Source organism: Protomyctophum parallelum, assembly GCF_964188405.1.
Source record: "Protomyctophum parallelum genome assembly, chromosome: 2".
NCBI lineage: Eukaryota > Metazoa > Chordata > Actinopteri > Myctophiformes > Myctophidae > Protomyctophum > Protomyctophum parallelum.
Genome location: NC_139699.1, coordinates 46,608,852 through 46,626,661, shown reverse-complemented (window position 1 = coordinate 46,626,661; position 17,810 = coordinate 46,608,852).

Genomic DNA, 17,810 nt, shown 5'->3' with positions numbered 1-17,810 from the left:
CATAGTGGAACCCACCCAGGGGTCCACCTGAATTGTCTTCCAGGACAACCGCTGTCCCGAGAGACAGCGGGTGGGGTCTGGGGCCTTAACTGTCAGGACTGAGGTATGGGCTTAGCCCGCCGAGCACATTTTAGCCATACCCTGCCGGTTGGCCTGTAACCGGACCCGTAGGTCCCTGGAACTGCCAAACCTGACTGGGGTTGCACAGCCTGAGGGGTGACCGAGGCAGGCTACTCATGGCCTTGCCGGAGCATTCCTGCACCTCCTGTGCACCTCCACAGCCTCCTTAGGATGCTGTAGCAAAGCACTGGCCTTTTGGCCAAACATGGCCGGTGGCTCAATAGGCAGCGTGGGGGAGCTTGTCCTCCTATCGCAGCTTGGCCTGGGGCTGCCACAGACGGCACCTCACCAAAGGGCATCAATAGCATGCCTGCTGCCACTGCCTGGGGAGCCTGAAAGCCAGTCGCTGCAGCTCCTCAATAAGGTCCGGGCCCTAATGGTCACATAAGTGCCACATATAAGCCGGTGCTGAAGCAGTGACAGAATAACCCTGTGTTGACTAGCTGTGCCTAGATAGCCATAGTGCATTCTCGGGATGAGAAGGAGCTTACTTTGTGGTTTCGAACCGGTAACCGGATTATACCATGCAAGTTTACACCTATAGGTGCGTGAACGGCCTTGCCGTGATACACCGTACAGAGTATTCCGCCCGACAGCCGCGGCACACTCGAGTTGCCAACATTGGCGAAACTACATCACGGACGCGTGAGCTGACACGGTCAGCAATACGCCGTATATACAGTAGTGTGCAAATGGCTGTGATTTCAGGGCTTGCTCCTGGCAGACTCAGCACGTCCTATACACTGTATAGTGCGCTACTACACCTGAACGCGGAAAGCTGACTGCCACGGCAGCCATACGCTCATCCTGTCTATGACAGAACCCACGGTTCGGAGGATGAGCTTGCTCCGTGGCGTCCCCCGTCGCACGGGTTCTACCACGCAGTCTACACCGGAGTGCGTGAACGGCTTTAGCCGCAATACACTCAAGTGAGCTCTCTCTCACGAGGCGAGGCAAAAACACGGCACTACAGATGCGGAAGTCGCCCCAGCGACAATACGCCTGTATAGTGCGTTTTAATGCTATAGCCTGGCCGGGCTGTTGTTTTGATTGATTGATTTACTGATTTACTAACAGCTTGCAGAATTACAGTACATTTCGAGTACAACTCAATACAAATACTGTTAACAGAGAGTGGGCGATACCATAAAGCATTACACTTGTTTACAATAGGGCCCACCATCTTCAATTCATCAAAACATTTAGAGACGTACGAATATACACAACTATATTCACTGCGCACTCGCAGGTCCCCTCCAGCCCACAGAATATGCAGCATGGATGCGTGAATTGACGCCATGCCAATAATACACCCATATAGTGCGTTGTATTCCACTGCCTTTAAGGATTACCGGGCCACTGGTCCTGTCTGTGTCACTGCACTCAGATCGACAGACAGGCTACACCACAGGAGCGTAAACTGGCGCCCCGCCAGCAATACCCCTGTATAGTGTGTTATATGGCCGTCGGATTCCTTCATTCCTCCTAGCCTCAACTGGCAAGAGGAAGAAAAACATACAGGAGTCAGGATCTTCATGAGCTGCTATCAGCATGACCAGGGAACCCACAGGTCACCCACTGGTCATGGCCATCCTCTGTGGGCCTATGTGCCCCACGCAGCCCCAGAGAAACCCCTGCTGTTTCCATTTAATTCAATACCTATATACACTATTATTTTAATATGTTATATTAAATATATACAAATTTAATTGCTTAAACATGCTCAAAAAACGGGGAGTATAGTAATGTGCTTGAGAAGTGAGGGCACAATTTACCCTATGTGCAATTTACACTGCTGTCTCTCAGTCACATATTGATATTCATGTGTTGTTTTTTTTTTTTTTTTTTCTCGGTAACATGTTTCATGTGGACCCCAAAGACTAGCTGACTGCCATGGCATCAGCTAATGGGGATCTTTCCAAATAGAAAAATAACTAAACAACAGCCAGCTGAGTTCTATAGTCTCTCTCTCTCTCTCTCTGGAGGAGGTTGCACCTGAATTTCCTAGCTGCACTGAGACACAGAGTGTTTGAGTTGGAGACAAACACTCTGCTCCAAACGTTTTGCATTATATAGTGTATATACGTATACCAATTTCCACTGTTTGGTCCACTAGAACAGGGATTTATGAGAGTCTCCCTCGACTTTCCAGGCAACAATTTACCCTACGATATATCACCGTGCACTGGAGACCAAACTTTGTTTGTTGTGGAATTAGCTCGTCCTGTCTATGACTGACAGGACCCACGGTTCGGAGGATAAGCTTGCTCCGTGGCTTCCCCCGTCCGTACGGGTTCTACCACGCAGTCTACACCAGGGTGTGTGAACGGCTTTAGCCGCAATACACCCCAGGGAGCTCTGTCTCTCACGAGGCGAAGCAAAAGAACACAGCACCAAAGACGCGGAAGCCGCCCCAGCGACAATACGCCTGTATACTATACACTAGTGTATAGTGTGCTGTGTTAAATGATAAGCCTATAGCGGGGCTGATGTTTCGCTGCGCCAAACGCAGGTCCACTCCAGCCCACGGAATATGCATCACGGATGCGTTAACTGACACCAAGCCAGTGATACAAACGTATAGTGCGATTATTCCACTGCTTTACAGGATTACAGAGCCAATGATCCTATAGCGGGGCTGATGTTTCGCTGCGCCAACCGCAGGTCCACTCCAGCCCACGGAATATGCATCACGGATGCGTTAACTGACACCAAGCCAGTGATACAAACGTATAGTGCGATTATTCCGCTGCTTTACAGGATTACAGAGCCAATGGTCCTGTCTGTGTCCCTGCCCACAGGTCGACGGACAGGCTACACCACAGGACGCGTAAACTAACACTATGTCAGCAATACGCCTGTAACGGTGTTTTGGCTGGTGTTACCCTGTTTTTGTTTGCTATACCTACAAACGAGCTGTGTGACAGCAATCCAGAGAGGAGCGATCCACGCCAGCTCTCTAACCTGCCTCCAGCAGTGGATTAATCCGGCTGCCAGAACTCGTGAGTAGTTGCTTTTCAAAAAGTCTAAAAAATGCAGTTATTGTTGATAACTTGCTCTGCACTTCCGTTGAGGAGACCACGTCTTGGACTGCTCGGTGGAGATCAAAAAAGCCAGTGTAATCACGCACCACCTGGGCCTTATATACCCGTGCGTGCCAGTGCACTGGTGTGTCTTAAAGAGGTATCCACGTCACAAGTGAGGTGGGGACATTCCCCATACATATGAAATATGTTGGGTGGAGAGATAGTCTCTGATACGATAGAGAACACTTAACAGCTTACATGATGACGAGGCAACAACAGGACAAAAGAGGCAGGAACACACAGTAACATCAAACTTGGATCTGGCAGTGTGAGAGCAGAATGAGTCCAGTACTTATAGACTACAGGCTGATAGTGAAGCAAAACACAGGTGAGTGTCATCAGACAACTGCAGGCTAATGACAGAATGGAGACAGGTGTGTAACAGGGGATGAGGTGAGACAAGACCTTAACCCCTAAAAATGAGTTATTTAGGTAGTACATCAGCTCACACACATACACACATGCACTACAGCCGTACAGCGAGTCATCATATGATAAGAGAGATGATTACAAACTACAGTCAGAAGCCAGAAGTTACGTTTTTGCCAGGGGGTGCAGTGCACCCCCTGAACCCCCTCAAGCTCCGCCCATGCCCTCTATTGCTTGGCCCAGTGGATGGGAAATTTAGATTGATAAAATTCACTAATTGATTCACTACAAAAATCAGTCTTAATTAATGCTTCTCAGGGCAAATATTGATGTGATTAATTTCGATTAACAGGTTTCCGTCCATCCGACGTGCCCACACGTCATAAGCAATCCAACCGGGGGATTAAAAGGATATCAAACAAGAGAAGAATATTCTGAATTTGTTCCTTTAAAAAATAAATTGAGTGGGACTCCATGGCCACCGTACGCTTCGCTTTTCGTTCATGCGCGGTCCCGTCCGGTCTGTTTACCGCTGCAGAAAGAATGCCTCGTCTCTCCTAATCCAGGGTGCTTTCCGTGGTTTTGACCTGATGGATATACTAAACTCTTCATTTCTGACTTCTCAACTGCCTCTCGTTCAAAATATGAACACGAGGGATTATTTAGCGATATTATGGAAACGAGAGCGAGGTAAGCAAGCAAAAAAATATCTCTGTTTTTTTCCGGAACAGAAGGGGGTAGGGGGGGGGGGGGGGGGTTTACAGAGTAAAAGCGGCCATGTCTTCCTGGCCCCCCAAGCTTTTATTTTGAAGGAATCCCGGCGCTGATTGTGTTGAGCCTTTAACTAATTCTATTTTTTTCTCGAGTCCCATCCCTAGTTAACCTGACTCTGCGGCCAGATGGTGGCAGTAGAGAGTACACAGGTTCCCTATAGGAGGAGGGAACCTGTGTACTCTCTACTGCCACCATCTGGCGGAATCAGGTTAAGCCCTAGTACTATATATACCTTGAACCTTGAACCTATATATACAGGTATCTCTATTAGCTCTAGCCTATCCACACTTTTCCCGGGCTGTGTGTGCTCCACTTCCTGTCGATTTGATCCAATGAAATCCAATGAAACTGGTCAGATGACCAATGATATCCAATGAAATCGACAGGAAGTGGAGCACACACAGCCCAGGAAAAGTGTGGATACTTAACCTGTTTTCTATCTCCTTGATCTCACTCTTAACGCTTCTCTCTATTCTCACGAGAAAAAAGAATGTCACCTCACTGCTTTACAGCTGTTAAACTGTGATGTGACAGATATATAACGCTGATTCCCGAAACCTATTCTACAATAATAGGGACACCAGGAAAGCACTATTTCCTATGGAGGAGGTGTACGTGCCTAAGGCTATACGAACGGCTTTTGTTTCGCTTTATCGTCCTCACCTCGGAGTGGAGTGTCAATGTGATGTTGTGTTGATAATGATGATGGCATATATATACATAGTACACACACACACACACACACACACACACACACACACACACACACACACACACACACACACACACACACACACACACACACACACACACACACACACACACACACACACACAGCTTTAGCTGCACATTCGTGAGCAGACCAGGAGGTGAGACTATTGAGCATTACATCAGGTATGAGGCAGGAACGGGATGTGGGTTGGGGGTAAAAAAAGCATGTTACTTAAAGCACTGATTGGCACTTCCAGGTCGTTTTGTGCTTGGTTCCTTGGGCTTTGAGCCTGTGTTAATCCATTTTGGACTGAGTTTGATTTTGTTTTAAAAGGCTTCTAAATCCTTCTAAATCCTTTTTCATGTCAAGGACCCCCAGAATTATCTCTATTGGGCCATAGACCCCCATCTCAAAATATGTAGTTCCAGGGACCCAACAGAAGCAAATATTTTAGTTAAAAATGTTCGCTCCGAAATATATATTTCAAAAATAGCAGACGAGTGGCGCGCTACGAGCTTGTAGATCTGCTGTTTTTCAATAGCTAAAGTATAACATAATGCTTTTAAAACACCAACAGGGGTTCCCGCCCAAAATGGGTTAATCCAGGCCTGACGCCAATATGGCTGAAAGTTGGAGATGAAGTAAGCGGTAAGCCTTTCCCGAGCCATGCGGCACAGAGGGCAGCTAGGAGCATATCTCCTGTTACTGTATAGCGTGTGAGTGCACCCCCTAGACATGACGCTATGTGTCACAGGGACTTACCGCCAATCCAACCCTCGATGCCGAGTGCCAAGCAGGAAGGCAACACTTTAACCCATTTTGGGACGGGAACCCCTGTTGGTGTTTGAAGCATTCTGTATACTTTAGCTATTGAAAAATAGTACAAGCTCGCCACCGAGTTGCGCGCTACGAGCTTGTATAGGTCTGCTATTTTTGAAAAGTTGTGAAATTGTGGCGCAAATCTTTGAATATATATTTCAGAGCGAACATTTTTATCTAAAATATTGGCTTCTGGGGGGTGTCCCTGGAACTACATATTTTGAGATGGGGGTCCGTGGCCCAATAGAGATAATTCTGGGGGTCCTTGACATGAAAAAGGTTGAGCACCGCTGACATAGAAAGGTTTTAGGATTTAGAAGCCTTTTTTTTATCGACCTCAGTCCAAAATGGGTTAACCACTAAGGCCACTGAGCTGTTAAAGCGTAAGAATAAGATGCAGCTATCGTTTAAAAACATGATTCCTATTCCTACAGTATATATGTAGCATCCCTATTCTAGGGCGAACATCAGATCTGATAATAGCGTTGCTGCATGTTGTGAGCTTGCATAGATCTGTTATTTTCCGTAACGGTGACCGAAGACAAAAGGGGGTGATTTATGAAAGTAGAAAATCAGGGCTAATACAATGAGGTACAGTATTACTCGTTTAACCCATTTTGGGCGGGAACCCCTTTTGGTGTCATAGCATTATGCTTTAGCTATTGAAAAATAGCAGATCTACAAGCTCATAGCGCGCCACAAGCTTGTAGGTCTGCTATTTTTGCAAAGTCGTGAAAATGTTGTGCAAATCTTTGAATATATATCCTTTCAGAGCGAACGTTTTTAACTCACATCTTTGCTTCCATGGAAACATGGAACAACATATTTTCTGATTGTAATTGCCAATTACATATGGGGTCCTTGACATGAAATATTGAGCAACACTGACAGAGAATGAGGTATTTCAGAAAACTGTCAGAATACATTTTCAAAATGTCAAAGTCAGGTCTAAATGGGTTAAATTGACCTGACCTACTAGTTCCAGACTTTCTTATACAGACTTGAATGTCATTGGGAGAAAAAAAAACCCTGCAAACGGAGCATTTCACATCGGAAGGGAACATGCTCGCAGGCTGGAGCACTGCATGAGCCACGGTGAGGTGACACGTCCCTTCCATCGCCTAGACCAGGGTTCCCCAATTAATTTTCCTCAAGGGCCATATTTTGACTAGCGTACCAGGCTGGGGGCCGAGTCTGCACCCGCAAGGTCGAGGTCTTGCCCTGAAAATTCATTTTCAGGGCAAGACCCCATTTGAAAAGGATGCCCAGTTTGACATGCAGAGGCTACTGACCCCCATTTATTTTTATTTATTTTTTTGGAAATTCTTTCATGGGCCACAAGGGTCGCTCTGTGGGCCGCAAATGGCCCGCGGGCCGCCTATTGGGGAACCCTGGCCTAGACTCTATTGTTTGTCTCAGTGAGCTGCCAGCAGCCTGTGTCGTCCAATGCAGTCCAAGAACGTTTACCGTTTCATTTTGTTCATGCACTAAGACTTTGTGGTGGTTCTACGTGTTATAATCAGTCCATGTACTGTACATCTTAGTCTGTGTACTTGAAGTTGAGATACAGTGTACTTGATATGCATTGTGTACTGCCTGTACTAGTGTAGCCTACCTTATGGATAGGCTACGAGAGACATCTCAGATGGTTGGCCGAAAACATGTCCTAATTTTTATTTTTAGTATACTGACTTTTATAGTGTAGAATAGATAAATTAAATGGCACAAATGAAAAAAATATATAAAAAGAATAAGGGAAAAAAAGAAAATAAATCCAGTTTTATTGGTCAGTTATTATGATTTTTTTCCTGTTTTTAAGTGGTGCAACCACTTCTACATCCAGCAATCTCCGTGTGCCTGTGTACCTGTTTGTGATGTGTGTACCTGTGTGAGCATGCGTGGTGTGCGCATGCGTGAAATTGGAACGAGAGAAGTATGTGACATGGCTGCCACCTGCTGGACGCAAACGATACAGAGAAGAAATTGGAACGATACAGAGAAGAAATTGGAATGATACAAATTGGAACGATACAGAGAACCAATAGACGGGAGTCGCACCACTTGGTTTTTTGCCTCCTGTTTTTGTCTGTATTGTACTGTTATTGTCTGTTGCTCCCCTTCCCCTTTCCCCAAGAGGACCACAATGGAAACAAGCCTAACGGCTTTCTTGTGACTTTATCCTTTTGAAAATGTATTTTTCAATAAAGTATTCAATCAATCAATCAATCAAAGCGCCAGCAACGTCAGCCCTGCTGCATTAGTCATTATCATGTCACGTTTCTATTTCTCATATCTTATTGTCACGTCATTATGATCCAGCACTAAATATGTTTCCTGTTGTGTAATAAACTCTGTGAGCCTTTAGCGTGATACTGCCTCGTGTCGCGTTATTTGTTCTCCCGGGCCCGCCGCTGCAGTCGCCGTACCAAAGGAATACTTCAACCGGATTATCACACACCACCCAGCCTGCACACACTACCTGTGTGTCCAGTTTAGAGATTACAACACTATGGACTTGACATACCAGACCACCTCAAGGCAATAACATTATAACGTGAACGCCAGAGGTAGGCAATTTAACGCAAACCTTACAATCAAAATAATCATATTTGGCCAAAATCTCTTTCTGGAGATTGTTGAAGTGTTATGCAGCCTATTAGTCCAGGAGATTCAGAAGAATCGTTGACTTTGTGATACATGCACCACGTTTGGCTTGAATTACCCCTACTGCAGAGGGCCTTCTTTTTCAGAAAAGCCTGTTAGCCATTGTGGTATATGGTGAATCATATAGCATATTTCATCACTACTTGAGTATGTAATGTCACAACTAAACAAGAAGTTCTCTCTGACAAATCTGATGTTTCATGCCAAAATGTTCCTTCTGCTAGAGACCTGTTCTCACCTCAAAGACAGTTGTTGTTTACCATAGTAAAGAATGTTCAGTTCGACACTTATTCGCCTATTGTTCTAACCTTTTGAAGCTTGCTCCCCTGTGGAGAATCTAGAATCTTCCAGTGACTATTCTATCTTTTTCACGAAGTATAGCTGTTTTCACAGTTTACTTTCTTAAAATGACTCTTAACAATCTTCTGTCATTATAGAAAAATGACAAACGCTATGAAACAGTTACTAAGTGAGTGCATTTTGTACTGATTCAAAATATACTATAAGACAGGGTATTTTCATGATTATAGTTTTCTTTACTGGGTTAAACTGTTTAATTCATTTCTTAATATAGAGTATGTTCAGTTTCATGTACTTCCGTTATGTTTAACTAGAACCAACTATACATACACATGATTAGGGTGCTTCTCATCCTAATCTGGCCAGTCTGTTTTCACCATTGCTTATTTTGACTGAACGGCAGCTGTCAATCTAACAGCTGAGTCTCCATGCTTACTCTACCATTGTATTTGTGTACCTATCCCATTTAGAATAGAAACAAGTCTAGCACCTATAGGTGCTACCTATGCCTTGCTCTCTCAACCTACAACCATGAAAGGACATATATGTATGTACAATATGTATTTTGACATGACAAACTCAACAGTGCCAATAAAACCATCATAAACATCACGCAAAAAATGTCCACTTCTAATCCACTGAGTTTATCTCAAACTGACTGGAGAAAGTGTCGTCTCTGTTTAAAGGGAAGAGTTCAAATCTCCTCCCAACTCATTATGCATGTCGCCCCGGAAAACGATGGTCATTTTATGAATGCTTAAAATGTTTTTAAAGAAATCTGCCAATCAGATATCGTCATATCGGCATACCGGTACATGTCCCGATTGGACGATGGAGGTGGCATCGAAGAAACTCTTCTATGAAATAGATTATATTTATAATACCGGGGCCTACTGGCGTATATGCCGCTGGTCTATAGGCATCATTATTCATGCCAAATTTGTGAAACCGAAAAGTGGAAGATTGTGTCACTAATATGCTGCACTATTAAGTCTAAATTGGCCTATTAACATTAATAATTAATTATAATTATAGTTGTAATTTCTCTACATAAATTGCTCATTTTTCATCCTTTTCCACTTTTATTTTTATTTTTTTTGTATTTAGATTAGCCAATTTCTGTTTCTACCTTCTTTCTCTGCTCAGTGCCCAGTGTAGTCATTATGCCAATTAATTCATGCCACTGCTTGCCAGCCACTGCTGTCCTATACTGTACCCTCTCTATACTGACTCACCTGCCAGTATAGAGCAGATGTATTCACTGTCCGTGAAGAAACACACCTGACTGACTATTGGAGTTTGGAGATGTGATCCAGTCCTTAACCACTCGTCTTGAACCCCACCAATGTCTTTGCCAACAACAACAAAATGTCCATCTATCTATATCTATCTACTAGTGATGCACTAGTATTCGTCTGCAGAAAATATTCGGCAGAAAATGGCTAAAAAATGCACTTTCGGCCTATTCGGCTTCGGTCCGAATAGGCAGAAAATATATCACCAAATAGTGTATGTTAATAAATAGCCGAATACATGTTTTATGGACCCATGATAGTGATTATTATTTAATTTAAGTTTTGCCGTAAATCATGTAGCTTTAAGGTACAGCCATGACAGCAATGGTAGGAAATAAGATATATAATATTTTGGTGCATCCATCCATCCATCCATCCATCCATCCATCCATCCATCTATCTATCTATCTATCTATCTATCTATCTATCTATCTATCTATCTATCTATCTATCTATCTATCTATCTATCTATCTATCTATCTATCTATCTATCTATCTAGATCAGCATTGTTTTGGCAGAGATTTGGTGTAGATGAGCGAGGCTAGAGCGGTCAAAGTACAATTGTCTATGACTTAACCACTTAAAGCACAGCATCCGTAATGTGGGGAGAGATTTGGCTGAAAATAGCAGATCGACAAGCTCACAACATGCCATGGTCGCTCTGCTATTTTCAGCTAAAGCTTTGCCGACGATAACAGAACACAGAAAAGACACTATAAGCATAGAGCCCTGAGGAATTCTGCTCTGCATGGTTTTCTGTGATTAGAAATCTTTCTCCCGTTTGTTTCCGTGATCATTTTCACAGACCGCAATGTGCTTGTTCTGGAAATGTCTCTCAATATCTTTCTTTGCCGTTTGCGTTTGCTCATTTCACACCGCAGAGCAGAGCCAGCATATATACCTGTAAGCCGAGCCAAGTGTTGGTGGCAGAAATATCTACCCACGCACATATTAAATTCTGTTATTTTCCCCCCAGAGACTTTATTTTATTTGGTGCATATAGGCTGCAAATGTTTTACAGTTGGAAAATGTAAGAATACCTTTAGGCCTGTACAATACTGATGAATTAAATTGTAGAAAAATAACAGTTTTTCATTTCCATATTATTATGGTTGACATTTTGACATTTTGAGTCCTCAGAAGTTGACATTTTGTTGACATTTTGGTCCTCAGAAGATCAACATCACTGCATCCAAAGAGACTTTCAAGCTCCTGTCTTCAGCCCAGTAAGCCTCGAGTTTAAAGTGCAAACTTCCCTACCTCTTCGACATACCGAAATACAACACTGGATATATCAATTAAGGACCAACACAGATGAATGTTTATATGCATTGTTTTTTTTACTTTTGTATAGGTGCAATGAAGATTGTGGGGTTTTTTGGGGAAAGGAAGGGGGGGGGGGGTCCTGTAAAATGTGCATGTCTGGGAAAGTCTATCTTCCAGAACAGTGGTTATTAAAGGACAACTTTATAATTTTATATATATATTTTTTTCTTTCTTTAATTTTAGCTATTTTTGACAGGGGGGGCATTCGAACATGGGGCTAAATATGTATTATTTTTCTTTTACACAATGTTATAGCTATTTATTTATTTTATTATTTACTATAGTCCTACTAGACCCCAGGAAATTACATCTGGCCACAAAAGATCACAGGATCTACTGAATGTGAAGGGGGGTACTATAGGGGGATGCCATACTGTGTTGTATGGCTCAACATGTCAATTTGTCACCTCCTTCACATTCAGTAGTTCCTGTGATCTTTTGTGGCCAGATGTAATTTCCTGGGGTCTAGTAGGACTATAGTAAATAATACTACTATAGTAGTATTATAGTATTATAGAGGGGGGGGGGAATCATTGGTAGTTATTAGTTAGTTGACCATTTGGACCCTTGTGGGTCTGTACCTCTGAAAGTGTACACATGGAACCAAATTGACCATTGCATTTCACTCTCAGAGTTAAAGTGACATTGATAATTTGACAGTATATATACTGTAGATTGGGCCGTCCTGGAGATTAAAAATTGTATCAAATGGGGGGGGGGGGGGGGGTCCATGGTATAATCAAACTAATCAAAGTGGGGGTCCTTGAAACAATAATAATAAATAAGCCACACCATGAAACATCTTCTCTTCTCCCTGACGCATCTTCAAATGGGGCTGTGCAGGCTTAATGCATCAATTTGGTGGTCCTTGACACGCAAAGGTTTTGAGAAACCAGCAATCCAGAAACGGTTGTGAAGGGCCGTCGGTATATATGTATCCACAATGCACGCATCGCTGGTCGCCTGAGAAAGCACTGTCGTCGCACCCAACAGTGACAGTTTTAGGACAATGACTTCATCTGTGTGAGTGACAGAGCTCGCCTGCTCAATGCAACGTTTCCAATGTTACGTTTCTGTAAGGGGCAGAGACCTCCTATATCTCCACGTTTGTGTTTATTCATAAATGAATGCCCTACTTCAAGGGGTTTTCAACTGATGGTGAACCAGGGACCACCACCCTGACTTAGAATCAACCTGGGGACCACTGTTGTGTTGGCTAGGGATATGGGCTAAGATTAGTGCTTTTGTAAGTTAACACTTGCTATGCATCCCATATATGTGTATACCTCCCACTTTTTCTCAACCGTTGACTACTACTGGTAAAATGTCCTAATAATAATGACTCAACAGACTAACCCCTACTTGAGATTCTAACTCTTGCTTGCTTTTGAATTTCAACAGTTTTATATCTTATAACTTAAGACCTGGAGGCGTGGTCAATGCTCTTTGGCCACTCAGAATAGCCAAATGGCATTGATCACGCCTCCAGGTCTTTAGTTTACTCAAGTTAGGGAATAAGACCTGGTACTTAAGACACGCAAAATACAGCCCTAAGACACGCAAAATACAGCCCGAGGTTTCCACCTGACAGAGACGATTAGTGAGATTCATAGGGGATGAGTTTTCTCTACATAAAGGACCCACGTAGCGCTTCTTCTTTTATTTTTTTATGTAATCTTTCAGCTTTGTATTTTTTCTTTTGGTCAGTTGTCAATTGCTCAATTTCAACTCCACCGTGAGTATAAATTGATGTATGTGTGATGTGAGTTATTTTCGCAGTATATAAACTATGGCGTTACGCTCCTGTAATTTCTGAGGGGGTTGGAACTTTCTCTGGTGTGTCCAAAATCACTCCCTCATCTTTTTTTATACTAGGGGCACTTCTAGAGCACTGAATACATTACGACCACAATGGGAGGCACGACGCCCCAGATGAACCCAGTTCTCCTAAATCATGACAGTTTTCTGAAAAACCTGTTTCTATGTGTCAGTGGTTCTCAAGCTATTTCATGTCAAGGACCCAGAGAATTAGATGTATTTGGCCGCCGACTCCCATCTGAAAATATGTCGTTCCAGGGACCTCCCAGAAGCAAAGATTTGAGTTAAAATGTTCGCTCTGAAAGAATATAAATTCAAAGACTTGTGCCACATTTTCATGATTTTTCAAAAATAGCAGATCTACAAGCTCGTAGCGCTCTGTGCCGCGCTATGGGCTTGTAGATCTGCTATTTTTCAACAGCTAAAGATTAACATAATGCCAAAAGGGGTTCCCGCCCAAAATGGATTAAGAGCGTCTGCTTAATGCTTAATGTCCCCATGACAATTTTGTGTTATCCTTTTATTGGTTTTGCTGTACCTGCCTATCTGTTTATCGTCATATGTTGTGTACATTATATAAATGTTCTCAATATTCCGGGTTAAGCGGGGTAATGCGCCAACCTTACCGAGACAAATTGCACGTTATGTTGCATACCTGGCAATGTAAATAATTCATAGTGAGGACATGAAGTCATGGAGAAAAATGTATCCATTATGCATATCGATGCAGCGTTCAGACTGACACGGTATAAGCGCTCACCTGTATCCTTGAGTGTTATAATAAATGACACGTACGCAGGCAGGCAGGTGGGTGGCCAGGCAGACAGGCAGGCAGGCAGACAGACAGGCAGGCAGGCAGGCAGGCAGGCAGGCAGGCAGGCAGGCAGGCAGGCAGGCAGGCAGGCAGGCAGGCAGGCAGGCAGACAGGCAGGCAGGCAGGTGGGCGGCCAGGCAGGCACGCAATCAGGCAGGCAGACAGGCAGGCAGGCAGGCAGGCAGGCAGGCACAGACAGACGGGAGAGGAGAGTTGAGGAGAGGAGAGTTGAGGAGAGGAGAGGAGAGGAGAGGAGAGGAGAGGAGAGGAGAGGAGAGGAGAGGAGAGGAGAGGAGAGGAGAGGAGAGGAGAGGAGAGGAGAGGAGAGGAGAGGAGAGGAGAGGAGAGGAGAGGAGAGGATACTTCACCCACACAATAACCCAGTGAATGAGCGTCGGGGGGGGGGGGGGGGGGGGGGGGGGGGTTGTACATTCGACCACAGCCTGAAAGAGGCATTCCTTACCCAAGGTGCTAAAGTACCGATGTCTTAAGGATGCTAAATGTAAACTCCTTGTGTTCATATTTTAGAAGCCTTGGATAATGTCCAGTATGTGTTGTGAGAGGCCTGCAGATTGCAGGAATGCCTGCCTGAGCCGAGAGCTATATTAAAGGAATTCTGTTCAGTGTCTGTGATAATTGCATGGCAGTCGGCACATAACAAAACTAGAAAAAGTGCCCTTCTGGGCACAGGTCTCCACCAGGAGGATAGGAGAGTGTGTGATGTTTGGCAAAATGTTTAGGAGTAATTTAAACATGTTTGTTTGGGTGTGTGTGTGTGTGACGTTTACATTGCCACAGCAAAAGTGGAACAAAACAATGAAAATTAGAGGTAAAAACACTTTTCGGCCAGTTATAGCGCCACCTTGAGGCTGAGTTGAAATTGTTCATGTGGCATTTCTTCCTCGGCCTAGTGGGAATGTGCGTGCACAATTTCACGGAAATCACGCGATGTGTTTTGTAACTGAGCACTCCTGTGAACTTTGGAAGCCAATCTTAACCAATCAGGATGGAGTCTGAGAAATCTGAAAGACCCGTTTCGTTGAATGGCTCTAGAGAGACTGTGTACCAATTTGCGCGATGTTTGGACAAAATCTGTAGGTGTACTGTGCAAAAACTTGTTTTGCACAAAGCGGCCTCCTGGTGGCGCTATAACAGGCCGTTCTGGAAAGTTTGGGGCAGAGGTTCATCGTTGGCATCCAGGGAGTGTGTGTGCAAAATTTGGCATCGACCGGGTTAACGGTGCGGGAGATTAGCTGCTCACAGACACACACACGGACGGACACACGGACGGACGGACGGACGGACGGACGGAGTGCAAAACATACTCTCCCCCCATGCCTTCGGCCTGGTGGAGACAATAACAGCACAGCATGGAGGAGACCATGCTTCCTGCATCCGTGATCAGTATCCTGAAACGCGTGCGTGCGTGTGTGCGTGCACAAACGTGCATGTCTGTGTTTCAACATTCTGTTTAGTATAGGCTACATAACTTCAATCTCAAACAACAATCCTGTTTTGGAAGAAAAAAATTGAACAGAGCACGGTTTGTATACTTTCTATTTGAAGTGAAACAATGATGTTCCTCTTGGCGACGGCGCACATACCATAGGGATCTCATTAGCTATTCTGGTCCCTTGGTTGAAGTTAACATTAACTGTGAAATGATGCTTTCGTCTTGATACACTAAGAAAGGGGAAGAAAACATCTCTCTTTGTTTTCCTCAACGCTGAAATACACATGCCTGTGTCAACCAGACACTCTTGTGACAAACGCACATTTTTATATTGCTTTCCAAGGTGTGTTATTGTAAACGTGTGATATGAGTATACATGCGAAGCCCTGTGATATGTGCACTTCCAATTCATGTGGGAGCTGGACACGGGTCTGATTAGTGATTAGCGTGAGTGATCGGTGCCACACGCCACTTGACAAATAGAGGTTGTGGTGCAGGAAGAGAGGAGACCTGTGTACTAGTCAGTGTGAACGGGTGTGGAAGGAGGAGATCTCAAAGGCGCCAAGGGGCTTTAGTTAGTGTCAAAGTTATCTTAGAGATGGAGTGCCACAATTTTTTTATTTTTCCAGTTTTCCATGTGTCTATGAGGTGACAGTACTTCATTCGACACCCTGGAGTCGTTTTTATGTGCAATGGTGTCTTAACTTTGTATTTAGGGTTTCTTCCTGGAGGCTGAACCCTTGACAGTCAAACGGGCCAATGAAATAAACAGTAATATAGTGACATCACACTATCAGCCCCTCCCCTAACCCCTCCCCCTTTATCACACAACTACAGCTGTGGGTGCGGCTTCAGTTCAGGTGGATCACCACCCACCAGGCAAACCAGGCAATGGCAGGCATACTTAATGAACTGGTGGGTGTGTCCACATAAAAGCATGATTTTAACAAATACTGTACACTTTTTGGAAAAAGTTCTTCCTCCTATTATATTAAGACCCGATGATCATGTTTTAGGGTGGAAAAAACGGACGACGTTGGGACTTGGTTGGGTTGAAAGGGGACTGCTGATTGTTGATCTGTCTGTTTTCTGTTTTGGTATAGGTTAGGGACAGAAGCAAGTGTATTGTATTTGCCATTTGATTTGTCAGTTCTTAAACGTGTGAGTCTCACTGAGCTAAGAACCTGCCGATCTGGTCTTTTTCCTTTAGCTATAATGATTGTCCTTTCAAACCAAAAGGCCGATTGTTACGCTCTAAAATCAGACACTGCGATTGAGTTGCATCATGTGAATAAGCCAAACCCCATAGTGCAGACACCATTGTAGTTGAACCCATTCTGACCTGAGATCAGATTCTAAAAAGGTCTTCTATGTCAGTCGCTCTTCGATTTTTCAAAAATAGCAGACCTACAAGCTCGTAGCGTGCCACTCGGTGGTGCGCTATGAGCTTGTAGATCTGCTATTTTTCAATAGCTAAAGCACGACATGATGCTAACACCAAAATGGGTTAATCTCTCCACCTACACTGTAGTCAAGTGGTCCAGTGGTACTCGAGGGTCTTCCAGGTGCAGGTCCCCAGCTGAACGATGAAGAGTTGGTAACCAAATGGACCCTTATAGATCCTTACGGGTCCATTTGGTTTCTGCTTTCTCAGGTTTCTGCTGTAGTCCATAGCTATTCCTGCAAACATGATGTAAAATGTCATATTGAACCTCTTAAACCGTTTGATTCTTAGAGAACTGGATTTGGACCAAATCTTTCCGCGTATAGACGACAAAACTCTTGGACAAAAAAATGCCGATCTATACAAGGTCACAATGCGTCGCTTTTTTTGGCTAATGTTCAAACCCAGAATATGGATGCTGGGGTTCAAGTGGTTTACTGTACCCCCTGATGAATCTCATCTCCATATATCTAGTACAGTATACTGTTCAGTGTTGTTTTCGTTGACTAAAACTAAGACGAAAAATGTTCGTCAACTACCTTTTTTCACTGACTAAAACTAAATGGAAACTAAATGAAAACTAAGCTATGACGACTAAGACTAAATATACTGACAATTTCGTAAAAAAACCAAAACCTACAAGCTCACAGCGTGTCGCCGCGCGACGTGTTGTGAGCTTGTAGATCTGCTATTTTCAGCAAGTGAAAAAAACAGTCATTACGACGGCAACTGTAGATCAATCAATGTGGATTTAGTTGACTAAAATCTTATGAGATTCAGTCGACTAAAACTAAAACATTCCAGGTGACTAAAAT